This window comes from Chrysemys picta, chromosome 7 (assembly GCF_011386835.1).
Source record: "Chrysemys picta bellii isolate R12L10 chromosome 7, ASM1138683v2, whole genome shotgun sequence".
In the NCBI taxonomy this organism is placed as follows: domain Eukaryota; kingdom Metazoa; phylum Chordata; order Testudines; family Emydidae; genus Chrysemys; species Chrysemys picta.
Genome location: NC_088797.1, coordinates 104,746,150 through 104,761,507, shown reverse-complemented (window position 1 = coordinate 104,761,507; position 15,358 = coordinate 104,746,150). Strand labels below are relative to the sequence as shown.

The window sequence follows — 15,358 nt, the reverse complement described above, 5'->3', positions numbered from 1 at the left end:
AACTATTACCTGTCTCTTCCTAATAATTGGAAAGGTTATCCCCTGGAAAGGTATCCTGAGTGTGAGAGAATACCACGACATCATCTGGAAGGAGAGTCCCAACTATGAGCTCATTTCCCTCTGCTCCAGTTGGATATTCTCCTTCCCTGAGACTTTCATCCTCCTCAACAGCACAGGCTGTCAGACTGGGGGTGGGACTTTTCTACTGTTTCCTGGAAAGTCTCATCTATGTACCTCTCTGTCTCCCTTAGCTCCTCCAGTTCAGCCACTCTGGTCTCCAAAGCCAGTATACGGTCTCTTAGGATCAGGAGCTCCTTGCACCGAATGCACACATATGCCACCTAATCATACATGCCTACTAGGCAAAGCACTGGGTGCAATAAACTGGATAGCCCGCCCTCACCCTCTCAACTTCCTCACACAACTCCCCTGTTAGCTGCTCCTATTTTCTAGCTCCCTCTGAACTTAGGAGTGGGCTTTTTAAAGCCCTGGTCTTCCTGAGTAGCTGTGCCCCCCTGGTTAAGGGTTGATGGGTGCTAAAGGGCTTAGGGAACAAGGCCTGGTGAAGTAGCTCTCAGCCTTGCCTAGTAGGCTGCTAGGCTCAGCACATGGTCTCCTAAAAAGAGCACACAGTATATTTCAGTCAAGCAGCAAGCATAACACCTCAAACACACATATTAAGACAACAAAGGGTAACGTAATCGCTCCTCCTTCACCTGGAGAACTCCTTCACAAAACTCCCCTGGTACAATGTCTATTTTTACCAGCTGAATATCTGGCCCATAGATTCAGCTCACATACGCAGTAAAAGGGAAGACATTTTCTAAGAGACTAAGACAAGGAGAAATAATGTTAAAAAGACATTCAACCTTACTAGCTTCAGTGTTCTAGAGATTTTATTCATCTAGCCAAGCTGCATATTGCAGAAAACAGCACAGCAGTGACTGCACAATTATGTCCTGCCTTCACTCTCTACACTTGTCTGTGACTATCCATGTCATAAGTCATTCACAAGTTTGCTGAGGTGATTCTACACAGTCAGTACTAAATCAAGAAGAAAAGGAATATATATAATCCTCCAGCTACCTGGACCATTGTTTCTATTTCAATAAACAAATTCTAATGTCCAGGTCTATGCATGAGCCAATTGTGAGTGCCAGAGTCACAAAAGTATTTTAGGCTCAGTAAACATTAGAAAGTTGTGGGCCCCTTGCTCCTATCCATAGCATACCACATGTGATCCATACTCCCATGTCTGATCTACATATCCATATATTTGCCATGAGCGTAGCCAAGGAAGTAGTGCTAACCTCAGAACCGGTGTGCTATTGTTGTCAGAGGCATAAGAAGAGACCCAGCATGAGCCATTTTTCCAGTGGGTTGGTAGCTTGCACATTGATAGCATGCTAATACCTTTTGCCTTTCTCAGGGGCCACTGCACATGGAGAGTGAGCCAGGCAGCTGTCTCTACTATTGAGTGTCCTCTACAAGAATTGCTCAAAGTGTAGTTCTACTCTGATAAGAGACTCTATATAAATAGCAGCCTGGATCCCCACGGTTTGTTTGTTTTTTGTCTCTTAATAATTCCCATGTGAGAAGTACTCAGTTAACAAGTAAAAAGTTTATTTTTTTTCTGCCAGCCCTGCAAACCCAGCCTGGGCTCTTAGAGTCAAGCTGAGTTTTTTCCCTCTCATTCATCACGAGTAATAAAGGTTCTTCAAAGTAAATTAAGGCTTCCAGTTACACTTGTGCAACAACCCTGTCTTCAAACACTGCCCTTACAATTTTACCTGTAATGTCCAATTGCCTTATCCAGTTTCCGCACAGGCAAAACTGATTGACCAGAATTGGAAAGCAATCGACAACTCAGTCGGTAATGTAGAAGAAGGGAAAGCATGCAGTTCACTCTCCCATAGCTGTGTTGGTTCTTCAGGGCTAAACGGAGGGAAAAACAGTGAAAACTCATTTTTGACACTAAAATAGACATGACTCAATTTGTTTAATTCTACAGTAGAAGCAGGAGGTACAAATAGCCCATAAACATCATCAATTTAATAAATCACACAATTCTATCACAGAAAGGCTGGAGTCACAGAAGACATACTATGAATTTTTATGGTGGCTGAATGTAATTGACAACGGAGTTAAATGACATGATGTTGAAGACTGACAAACCATGTTCAGTATTGTATCAATTAACTCCATTGTTCACATACACATTCACCATAGCAACATTTCATAGTGTTCACCAAGTCACAATTACCATGACTTATCATCATCACCACCTCAGTAGCTATACCGAGTGTGCTGTATAACAGCTGCTGTGTTATTCTACATTTACTGCACAACCATAGCTAATTTATTGCTTTATAAAATGCTGTTAGATATCTACTGTATAAAAAAGTGCCATTTACAATTCTATATTAACTGCAAAAAATTATGTTAGGGCAAAAGTGGGATTTAAATACATAAAATTAAGGAAATTTGGTCTGTTGGCCTCTGGGACATATGTTATTAAGAAGAGAAGGAAGAGGGTTTTTATGGAAGTTATTCAAAACAGGCCTACTAATGGCTTGCCAAATTTGGTATTAAAAGATAAAGCTGTCTTGAGTTCATTTCAGAAATGATCTTACCATCAAATGTTTTCTTTTCCCCCCCCCCATTAAATGGACTGAAAATCAGCCAAACCAAATTCCTTGAGATTTGGCAAAATGTTCCCTCCCAGATTGAGAACAGCCCAAGTTTGAGCCTGAAGGGAAACATTTTTGCCAAAGTTATAAAAGCTGAAGTGAAAGTGATGATACCATATCTGGCATTTATACAGTGCTTTCATCCCAAAGGATCCCAAAGCACATTGCAAATATTAGGCCAAATTCTTAAGTCTTTATTCATGCAAAACGTTCATCAAAGTATATGGAATCCTGCAGTCCATGGTCAGAAAAAACTCATTTGGAGCCTGTTCTTAACTTTCACTGATGTTAATGGCAAAAGTGCCACTGATTTCAGTGGAACAGGATCCGGACTTTGGCTTCATTGCAAGTTTTCTCAGCACGGACTGCAAGACTGGGCCTTAATAATCTATATACAGAAATCACTCCACCCACCTCTGAAATGGTTTTGGGGTGAAACGTGACAATTGTTCAACTGCACATGTATCTACTCTGCCATTAGAACATTGGCTAAGTGTAGATTGTAAACAAAGGTTCAAAATCCTCTCTATCATTGCCTCAGTCCTGGCTACTAAAAGTTGCAGATGTGTACAAGCACGCATTACAGAATCATCATTCTAAAAACTGGTTCAACTGATTTTTTTTATGTCTTATAATACAGCATTTTCCCTAATGTGCTTCTCTTTCCTATCTTCAGCATTTTTACTTGAATTCAGTTTTTTAAGCTTCCACTATTATATTATTTTCCCTAGAACTTCTCTGGCATTTAAAAATGTTCATTTTTCCAAATGAGTGCTTCCCATAATTATTATACAGACTTGATTTTCATGTTTTTCCATGTTCGTGTGTTTTGCCTTTGTTCTTTTATATTTTCCCAGGGATTTTCCTTGTTTGTAAGATTTTTTGCCTTTCCCTGTGTTTTATTAATGGCTTTTCCCTTCTTTGTGTGGTTTGTTTTTCCCTGGAATCATGCTATCTTTACCTTGGGACTTTTTCCATTTCCCCCTGAATTTACCCACACCAAGTTTTCTGGCTTTAAAAACTTCCTCTGATACCTCATTTTTAAGGAATACCTAAACAAAAGGAGCTTTTCTGAATTCATACACTGGGCTTTGAGGTGATAATGGTAATTTTTATGTCCCTCCCTTAAATATTCTAGACAACTGTGGATTTTGGAGTGGACGTGGGCCACAGAATCCATGGCCTCCAATATCTTCACATCAGAAGGGTTGATTCAAAGAAAATTCCATGAGGGAAATAACACAACAGTCTCCTCCCTCTGTCTTAGATCCAATCCCATCAGTTTTCCATTAGAGTGAGTGATCTGACTCTCTGTGTCCAATTTAAACAGAAAATGTCAACTTAAATAGTGAGATCTGATTACACAATTGCAATTTTATATTGAAACCCAATCTTGCATTCTGCTGTCCCATACCAATGCCAAATGGCCCCAGTGTAAAGTCTTCAATGTAAACAACCTCAGTGTTGGTTGGATTGAGTCCTATAAGCACATATGTAGGAAAAATCACCGTGCACCTAGAGAATGGCACTCCAAGGTTAGTCAGCTTTCCTCCATCCTTTTAGTTCTACCCTCATACATTGAGTTACCCTCTTTCCAACATACTTGTTTTTCCTTAGAACAGTGGCTGACCTACTGGTTTAGCGTAAGCATTCCAACAAAGGGCTAGTGGGAAGATGCATCATTGTGCTAGGAGGCAGGTCATTAGAGAGATATGTCACCTTTGTAGTATACCTACAGCAATGTACATATAAAGGAGGCACCTTAATGGCACTACAGTGAAGGTACGTACACACACACATCACACACTCTACCTTCATGGCATTCCAAAGAAAATTATCAAAGTCAAACAGAATGATTCTCTAGTATGATCTATTAAAAACTAATAAGAATCCTCATTTACTGAAGTTGGTTTACAGAAGAAGCCAGTCATGGTTTTCTGCAAGAAATAACTGTGGTTAAAAAAAGAAAGTAACATGCTTATTTTTACTACCTTGTGCCTCCTTTTCTTCTCTTTAGACTTCTCAGTCATGTATGCTGCTGAACATTTGATTACATTTTTAAGCAACTGAAGCAGGCTTTTTGGATGTTATTCTTTATTTAAAAGAATTCTGAAGTCTTCAGCAAGCACAGCAATATGGGGAAACCCTACCATGAAAGCTATGGGCCTGTCCCTGTTAACCCTTACTTATGCGAATAATCCATACTTCTCACACGAGTAAGAGCCACGTGCATGAGTCAGGACTGTAGGGTTTGGCTCTATATTTGTGCTGAATGCTAATATACACTGATTCAGGGCTGTTTATTTTTTACAGTATTGTTTTGCTTTACTCTTCGTTTATTTTATATGTTGTTTTTAACAACATGTAACTGCAGGTCTGTACATAATTAACAATAAAGTACTGTGAAAGGGTTAAGGCTTGCTAGCAGTTTGGTCATATTACAACAATTAAAGTGATTCATTGTCTATGTCTAATGGCATAATCTGATTGTAAAGACAGCAGAGTGGGCGTTGGAAAATATACAGCAGCCCACTATAGTCAGTGTCAGGCATAACAGGAAATGACTGTGGGTGTTAACCATGTCACAAATGGTTGGATTAAATGCTGACTCCACAGCTGAAAAGCCAGCTAAAGCTTTGGGAAAGCGATCATATATGTTTCAATAACAATTAGGAGATTATCTAATACTGTGTTTAGCCACAGAACAGAAAGTGTACAGAGAACCTATCACAGGTGATTCTACTTAAAATCATATTAACTATCTTTTCATTATAATGGCCAATAAGTAAAACTGTTCAGAGTAATTTGCTATGATTTGTTCAGAAAGCAAGATATTTTATATGCAAATAAATAGGAAATATAACTCCTGATTATGATATTGTCATTAAGGTAGTTATTTTCAATTAAGAATTTTTATTAGCTCTCATCAAGTAGAGTAATGAAAGTGCTGTGAAATATATTTCCTCTCCCACCCAACCTGCTCTTCCTGCCCTTCTAAAATGGCCTCTCCTTTCTGTAAAAAGCAAAAAAAGAAATTATAATTTACCAGCATCATAACAACAATGCTCCGGTTTGTTTTATTTTATTCTCCTCTCTTTATCCAATTGGAGTTGAGATGTTGGTATGCCGTATTTCATCATTTAATGGTGTTGGTTTTTTTTACAAGTTGTCCATTTCCCAATTCTTCCACATGTTCTTGGTCTAGGTCCTTCCATTGTTTAACAGAGTGGTTTTCAACATTTTTTCATTTGTGGATTCCTAAAACATTTTGAATGGAGGTGCAGACCCCTTTGTCCAATCTTAGACATAGTCTACAGATCTCCAGGGGTCCGTGGACCACAGGTTGAAAACCACTGTCCTATGGTAATGACAACCTTTCCTGGCCCCCTTAGATATAGTCTGTGGACCCCCAGGGGTCCACGGACCACAGGTTGCAAACCACTGGTCTAACAGACTGGCCTGTTGATCTGGCATCATCTGCTCCAGGATGATATTTGGTTCCTGTCCCTCTTCTATGTGGTCATGCCATTTGGAGCTTTTTCTGGCAATCTTGGACTAGACTTGTTGTTTTTTTGTTTCTCTTTTTATTTCCCCAGAGGAGAAGGACTAAACCAGTCCATATTTTCTTATCTACTGTAATAATTTCATTTTATTAAGGTCCCTAATCCAAATTATGAATGCCTCACATTCTCTTCCTGTTACCCAGCTGACAGTCTGCTCACAGTTTGGTGGATATACCTCACATTCTCCTCCTGAAACCTTTCTAGTTTCTAGAGAAAAAAAGAGAATCTTAATCTAGAATGATCTTCCTTCCACAATTTAATTAACACAGACCACATTTATTAAGAATTTTTACATTCTTGGCCTCTTGGATGAGCTAAAACAAAAACAAACAACACAATTTTTTTTAAGGCAAAGGCTTTAATATCAGATTAAACCCACTTTGATTGTAAATCTATTTTTGACTACACATTACCAAAGAATATTACAAGAAAAGTCTGTTTCATGAAGTTATGATTATTTAAATTGCTCTTTCTTTCTCTCTTTTTTCACTCATACTCTCTGGAGGATCTGAAAATAAGCCTCCAGCTATACAAGTCAGTGCTGCAGGTTTATCCAAGAGACTACGGAGTTTTTCACAAAATACCTTTATTATTTTCTGGGGTTCCTCTGCATTGTGTGCAAACTCCAAGGTTTTTTGAGATCAGGAATGTAAAGGAAATGGGCACAGTTGAAACCATAGAAGAATAAATGGCATTTTCCAAAAATTGTGCTTGCCTTATGAGTTAAAAGCTGCAGTTTACACACGAGTTTGTTTTCAGTCATTTCTGTTTGTATTATATTTTCAGTGACCCTGTATTTGTTTGGATAGTGGCAAGAAAGAATGTTGGAAAGTATCTGTCAGCAAGTGGTGAATCTCATAGTGTTTGGAGATTTGAACCATTTCTGACAGTATCCAAAACACTTTAGTCATCTCTAGTATCTGTGTAAACAAATCACAAAAATACTTAGCAGCAAAAGCATGTGCTCAACTGTTGTGAGTACAAATTAAGCACTCAGTCCCGCAAACCCTTTGACAGCATTTCTATTAGCCTAAAAATGAAACCCATGTTTCACCACTGGCGCAACACTGGTGTAGTGGCAGTCTATAGCAGCTAGGGCTCAGAAGCAGAGCAGCCTGGGATGGGATGGTGGTATAAAACTCTACACTGTAGCTTCTACCACAGTACCTCCAGCTAAGTTGCACCAGTAATGAACTACAGGTTCTATTTTTGCCAGTGCAAACAGGACCTCACTCTTGTGAGTTTTCCTTAAATACACCTCTACCCCAATATAACGCAAACCGATGTAACACAAATACAGATATAACGCGGTAAAGCAGCGCTCCGGGGGGGCAGGGCTATGCACTCCGGTGGATCAAAGCAAGATCGATATAACACGGTTTCACCTATAATGTGGTAAGATATTTTGGCTCCCGAGGACAGCGTTATATCGGGGTAGAGGTGTACCTTATTAGACCCATCAAGAGTAATTCCATTCCTTTCTCACAGGAGTAAGGATTATTCATGTGCAGAACCAGGCCTTGCTACTGCTTGAAAGGGAGAGTGGGTGAGGCAGGTGTTCTTACTTAAGTGTTAAAGGTCCGATCCTGCACCACAGAAGTTAAGGGGAGATGGGGAGTTTAGCTATTAAATTCAGTTGGAACATAATCAGACCCTAAATAAAATACAGTAATGTCTGAGGTTTTTTTAACCACATTTTCAAGAGATGACATAGTAGCAGTGTTGTTGTACTGTTACTTAGCATGTTGTCCAATTAAATTAGAATGTAGCTAGCCATTTGGGTAGCACAACAGGAATATAGTTTATCATCCACGTAAAGAAAGCATGACAAAAGAGCCTGCATGAGGCACTCTCGGGTGCCCAAGTATGGCTATTGAGTCATGAAACTTGGTCCATTGCCAACATCCTCCCACAGCTATCCAGTAAGGAGCTCAAATCTGATCAATTTATTTTTCAATAACCAAATACACAAGTTCCATTCTATATGCATCCGAAGAAGTGGGCTGTAGTCCACGAAAGCTTATGCTCTAATAAATTTGTTAGTCTCTAAGGTGCCACAAGTCCTCCTGTTCTTCTTTTTGCGGATACAGACTAACACGGCTGCTACTCTGAAACAAGTTATATTCTAACTCATTTAATAATACTGCTGGTAAACATAAGTACCATACATTTCCCAGCAATCTATCCATGAAGATGTGAGTGCAATACAAAGCATGATTGAGTGTATTTCATTTTACTATAAATGTGAATCGATCTGGAAATTAAGTGTGGCCACAAGGTTTGTGGTAAATAACCAATGTGGCTTCCTGAGCCACAAAGTGTGAGTCTCCCTGATGTTAAAAAATGTGTTTCCATTTTATGGAATTATCTAAGACATCTTAAAAGTATTTTTTCTTAAACAGACTTAAGTCTTCGCACATGTGTGATTCTAGCATTATTAACCCTACTGTTAGTTTGCTTCTGTATATAGCACTCAGAAAAGTGACACACCAATAGAAACAGTGAAGAACTAACAGGCTTTACTACAGGAAGAATAAAGCAGGATTTCACAGCCACTTATCTTTGCAGTAACCAGTTTCCCACTTCCCTCAGCACTCTCAGGGGGTTAATGGGCTACTTCAGGTGCTCTCCTCAACATAGTTCCTGTTTTGTTTATAACCCTTTAGGAATCACAATTTCCTCTGAAGCCTAGTACTTCCAGTTGCAGGGTCAGTTTTAGCTAGTGGAAGCCTGTGAAGTGCGGTCCAGTGGTTGGAATCAGGTTGCCTTTGTTTAGCCCTATACCAAAGGAAGACTGCATGTTTGCATGATACAAAGATTAAATCCAGGAGTCCTCAATTTGGGTCCACCAGTTCTAGCCACGAAACAATACTCCCTTCACTTCCAATAAGGGAACAGTGTGTATGCGTGTATCTGTGTCTGGGTGTCTGGATGTGGCAGTCAGCATGCATTTGGGGACAAGCAGTAAGGCACACTAAAAGTCTTTTCCTGCTCCCCTCACCCTGCCTGAGCTTTAAGTAATACAGAACAAACAGAAAAATTATAACCTTGTATTGTCTTTTTGTCCCCTTTAGTTATAAATTTTCTTCACCATAAACGTGCAAACTGGAGAAATTAAACTAACAAAACAATTTCCAATACTGTAATTGTCTAATAGTTTGATGCAAGGTATATGGTCCAGCAGAATTTGAAAAGGGTGGCTAGCTCTTTAGAGTATTAAATTTCAAGCAAGGTCCCACTCAAGTGGGAGTTTTGTCATTGATATCAGTAAAGAGCAGGCTTTGTCCCCAGGATACATCATAAAATATGGTGAAGGTGGCTTAACTGTATGCCTCTGCTAGTTGCCCCAGGTCTGTTTATACCACTAGCTGCTATTTAGCACTAGGTGCTCCTGTTTTCATTTGCCCCCCTTAGACTTCACTGTCCAAATACAACTCAGGAACTAGAGGGGTAGAAGGTAAATTTACACTACTAGTGAATTGCTTACACCCTAGAGCCCCTAGCTTAGGGCTGGTCTATACAGTGATTTAGTGTTCAGCAAGTCAGGGTGTGAATCTACAGCACGCTAGCTTGCTGTGCACTAACAGTCTGCATGGACCCTAATACTGTGCACTAAAAAATTACGTAGTGAGCTTTGACCTGCCGTTGTTTGAAATGGGAGTACGTGTTTGAAACGGGAATACATTAAAGAGCACTATGAAACTTTTAGTACATGGTAGGTGAGTGTGACAAGATAGAGTGTTGTAGATTTACACCCTGGCTTGCTATACACTAAATCACCAAGTAAACAAGCCCTTATACTAGTGTAATTTACACAATACTCTGAATATATGAGACAAAGCTGACAAACATATGTCTGCTCTGCCGTTTGCCTAGTATTTTCCTAGATAGCGGGTTACATAATTTTGTTGCTAGCATTGGAATTGTAGAGGTTGTATGTTCTATCTACTGTAGGTTTGGTGACAGTCTTCATGTGTCTACCCCAAGATAGTGCGCCACCTTATTAGAAAGTATACAGAAATTGATTCAAGAATCCTTAATGGCCCTTTAGTCCTAAAAATAATGTTAGGTGCACAAATTTCTGCCCTAAATTTGTTTTGCCTATGTGCCTATGAAAATCTTACCATGAGATTTTTTGAATGGTTTTCTTAAATGCCAATACATAATTTTAAAATATTTGAATTCTGTAAAGTATGTCCCCTTATGTGTTACTAGTACACTGGAATGACTCTCTGTTTTGTAAATGAACATGCATATCCCTTATGTGATTTACTGTACAGCTAATGTAAATTGTCTTGCTGGAGATTTTATGATGCCTTGTTGGATAGTGAATGTTAAGTCAAACCTTGCTATATCTGAGGAAAATAGAAGCCAGATCTAGTGGAGAAGAAGTGACAAGAGCTTTTCTTAATGTGGATTCTTGCCTGTAGTAAAAGAACAGTAACTCTACCCTAATAAAAATTAAATAAACTATCTGTCTTTTGTAGTGGTGTTTATTTATTTATTTTTAAATCTTGTTAACCGTCATAAACAGCTCTTCTCAACCATCAGAATGATAAAAGAGCCTAAAAATATTTTGGCCAGATTCCATGTGGTTTTTTGATGACTTTCCGAAGAGAATTCATATAACGTGCTTTTTTTCCATGGGAAGCATGTTTTTCCATGATTCATAAACCCCCTTTTATCCAGTCCATGAAAGGACCTCTCTACATTATGTAGAACTGAGCTGACACATTTATGTGCAAAATTGCTGGAGCATTTACACCACTATTCATCAAGGCAGTGTCTGTGCTCCAGGAATATTGCAATCACCTGGCACAATCAGTTTAACACACATATACAAACTCTAGGAAGACTATGTGATTATAGCACAGAACAAAATATAACACCTTTGTAACATAAGACCAGTCTAAGAAATGTTAGAAAAATGACAAATGTGCTTATAAATTAGTGAAAGGTCATTGTCCTTTTGGTTTAGGATTGAATAATATTGAACATGTGTAAAAACTAGAGAAGTAGTTGACTCAGAGGATTAGTAACAAGATATAGATCTTTTCAATGCTACGTGACCAATGGAAATCCACACTAACCTTTTAATTTCTGAAATTCATTGCCATTTAATTGCTTGTCAGTGGCCTATGTGAAGTAAGTTTATGGTTTCAGTCCATTTTCTATCCATATTACAAAAATCACCATCAAAGCAGACACCTTATTGGTTTTCTCAGCAAAGAAGCCAAAGATTGAAGCAGGGAGACTTAATGCTCCTCTCATAGGCATTGTCTAGATTACAAAATTAAACCGCGGTTATCAGCCATCAGTTTAGCTGAACCAGCACCAAGTATTGTTAAGCTTCTACTGCAGACAAGTTTATGCTGTGTTTAAGCATAGTTAGATGAACATACAATTTGTCCTTGCCTATCCAGATAGATAAGGGTTTAAACTAGGTGGTACTTCGTGAGTGGGCTTGATGCACATAGGTGAAGAAATGAAGAGATGCTTGGATGGATTCTATCTGTATGTCACCTATTCCAGTGATCAGTGACCTTCTCCTAGGCAGCTTCAAAAAATCCCCATTGGTTATGAAAACGGTACAGGAACTGTATTCTGTCAAGGTCAGGGAGATTTTTTTTTTCCCCATGGGATATATTTTGTAGAAAGAGTTCATAGGATTGTCTACAGAATATTCTAGAAACAGTTAAAAGGTAACGTCTATTCCAATCAATGAAATGCAGCAAATACATGCAATGTCTGGACACAATGGAGAAGCATAGTTCCAAAAACTGACAAATACAACCTCGAATGAACACATGGCTTGCTCAAGCCCTCATCCTGCAAAGAAACCAATGAGGCACACTTTTGTGCTTTAACAGAGCCCTAGTGACTTCAATTACAGGGATTCTCTTTGCAGGATCGAAGTCTTAGGATATGCCTACACTTTGAGCTGGGTATGTAAATCCCAGGTCAAGGATATAGCCTCGCTAGCTCTGACTGAGCTCATGAGCTAAAAATAGAGTGGAGCTGAGGTGGCAGGAGCAGTGAGCTACCCCCAGCAGTTACCTGTTCAAGACGCTAGGCTGTACTTGGGGGTTGCTAGACCCTCCTGCTGCTTGCACCACTGCAGCTACGCTCTATTTTTAGCATTCTAGCTCAGTAAGATCTAGTGCAGGTATGTTGCCTCGAAGTGGAAATTACAAGCATTACAAGGCACCTCCTAGGGTCAGATCTTTATAGAGTGTCACTGCTGTAGTCAGATCAAATAGTATTCACTATCAGAACCCTGGGTAATTAAATGTAAACCATCTAATTAAATGACTACTTCCATAATATTTATACATAGCAAAATAAAGCATTAATTACCCCAGATAGGATTCAGCCAATTTTTGTATACATGGGAGGGGCATGTACACACAATATGTACTTTCTTGAGAATTTTCACAGAGCATACCAATATAGATTTTTTTTAAATTGTCTAAATAAGTATTTACATGATACTGTAGCCCATAATAGTTTCAAAGGAGCCTTTGTGATCTGTCAGGTCAATAATGTGCATTTTTAAAAGTCCCTGAATACATATTTGCATGATCTGTATTTCAAAAGCTCTGTAAATATGTATTTGCACAATAGACCATAACAATCTCTTTGAAGCCATCATGGTCTATATATAGTGTTAATCCTCCAATGGTGTTTTATTCCAATGGTGTTTTATTTTCCAAAAAAAGCTTTTATTAATAAGGTGCTCAGATGCTACGGTGATGAGGGTGACAGAGAAATATGAGGAAAAGAGGTGGGGGGTTATGTAATTTAAAAATTGATTTAATAATTAAGATCAAGGGGGTAGGTAGGCATTTATTTCTACCCTTCCTTTTGGACTGTAGAGTTTTCCCAGATGTGTAGCTCTTTTCACACTCTCTTCTATTTGTTCTTTATTGTTGATGGACTTTATCTTTCTGAATAATTATTTCTGACATGCAGTTGGCAGTCTTTTCCATGAGAATCTTTCTGTTGTGTTCTAGGTCAGCCTCACCCCAGGGAAAAAATGAGGCATAGTGTCTTTGAATCAGGGATCTAAAAAAAATGTACCAGTACAATACCCTTATCCCTCAGTGTACATTTTTATACAAGGGTCTCCTTTCATCAAGGTCATGATGCTGTTCCCCTAATGCCCTGAGATGAGAGGTTCAGAGTACTCTTTTATAAGTCACATTTTATTCTTCAGCAAGCAAATAAGAGGGTTGATCTAGCTGGGTCCAGCATCATCGCTTCTCATCTTTTGCATGGCCTTCTCAAAAAGACACAGGAGCAGGATGATATACAGAGTTTTGTTAAATTGAGACACCGCAGAACAGATGGCAAATACAGAGTGCCCTCCATCACTCTTCTTCACATTGAACTTTCTTTCCATTAATGTCTTTGTACTAGGGACGAAGCCATCTGTGTTTATGATAGGCTGAATTCTAGTTTGTGCGGTTGGGTGCCACCTACTTTAATAATAAGGCAGGTTGCTATGTATCTGCTGCCCCATCAGTATGTCAGAAGATATGGAAATAGATTAACGGATTGTGGATGTCATACACAAAAAATTGCTTCATATGTTTGTTTTTAGTTAAAAAATTTTTGAAGTAATCATAGAATCATAGGACTGGAAGGGACCTCAAGAGGTCATCTAGTCCAGTCCCCTGCACTCATGGCAGGACTAAGTATTATCTAGATCATCCCTGACAGGTGTTTGTCTAACCTGCTCTTAAAAATCTCCACGGATGGAGATTCCACAACCTCCGTAGGCAATTTATTCCAGTGCTTATTCCAGGTAGGAAGTTTTTCCTAATGTCCAACCTAAACCTCCCTTTCTGCAATTTAAGCCCATTGCTTCTTGTCTTATCCTCAGAGGTTAAGAAAAACAATTTTTCTTCCTCCTCCTTGTAATGAAAAATGGTAGAAAAGCCCTTGAAACCAAAGTCATTTAGATGAGATTCCCAGATGGTGCAAATTATCACATCTACAATGATTTCAATGAAGCTGTGCTGATTTACATTAACTGAGGATCTGGCCCATCTATTCATAAGACAGGTGCAGTATTAGTGGAGACAATGTAAGTTTACCAACTCTAGCCTGTGCCTCAACCCTGATCAGGAGGGAAATGGTAGTTTTGAACCCACACAAGTTTCTACACTGCTTAACTAATATATCCATGCACTGACTTCTGTCTCTTTGGGGGATATATAATAAATGTAGCATCCAATACATGCAGAACTCTGAAGACTAAAAGAGAAAACCCCATGCATGGGGTGTATAACCTGGGAATTCAATGGAGAAAGAAAAAAATCAAAATATTGCCTTCAGCCATGCCACCTTGGGCTGTCATCACATCTGGTTTTATGAGATAAACAAAGTTGGTTCTGGTCAGTACTCTGATATGAGACCTCTAAGGAAAAGCTAAATGCCACAGGAACTGGTGTTAGTGATTCAACAAGTAATATACTTTCTCTCTGAGTCAGTAATGTACCTATGCCACAGAATACATGTAGAGAACACTGTGTTGTTGGAGGTGCCATATTTTGGATCAAATGTAAAATGAAGGTCCTGATTAGTTGTGAGAAGAGCGCCATTAGATGTGGTGTCCTAGCCAAACTTTTATTTGGGCATTTATTTGAGTTGGAAAGTTCAGATTTGTAATCAGCTCAGAATCAAAACTTCCTTAAAGTTTTGGGATGTTCAGATTCAGTGTTATGCAATTTTGCTTATTATACCTAAAGGTCCAAATTACAAATTCAGATCCAGATCAAATTACACCAGAGTTCTCAGTGGTTCAGAGTTGGTATTTCAGGGTCCAGACCAAAGCTGGTAATTGTAATCTGCCTCTATCAATTTCTGCTAGCACTTTCAATGGGTATGGTATGTATACTCCTGTTTGTATCCTAAGCTGCTTTGTAGTATTGTCATACAAAATTACAAGATCTGCAGTGCTCCACCCCACAAACACTGAGCAGCTATTGTAATGATATATTGTGGAGGATTACATGGTTTGCTGGAACTAGCATCAGTCATCAACATTAGAAGAGGCCAGAATATTGATTTATGGCTATGGAATTTTGGGATGTGCTGATT

At 38.9% G+C, this 15,358-nt stretch overlaps 1 long non-coding RNA gene across 4 annotated transcripts in view; it reads right to left on the bottom strand.

The window, feature by feature from the left end:
* LOC112059775 (uncharacterized) overlaps window positions 1-4,822 on the bottom strand; it is a 128,153-nt gene extending 123,331 nt beyond the window's left edge. For all 4 annotated transcript variants that reach the window (XR_006176001.2, XR_010589298.1, XR_006176003.2 and 1 more), the window contains exons 1-2: window positions 4,682-4,822; window positions 1,791-1,935 (exon numbers count right to left, since the gene is read on the bottom strand). This is a non-coding gene — a long non-coding RNA (uncharacterized LOC112059775). The remainder of the gene's footprint in view (window positions 1-1,790; window positions 1,936-4,681) is intronic.
* Between the last annotated feature and the right edge of the window lie 10,536 nt (window positions 4,823-15,358).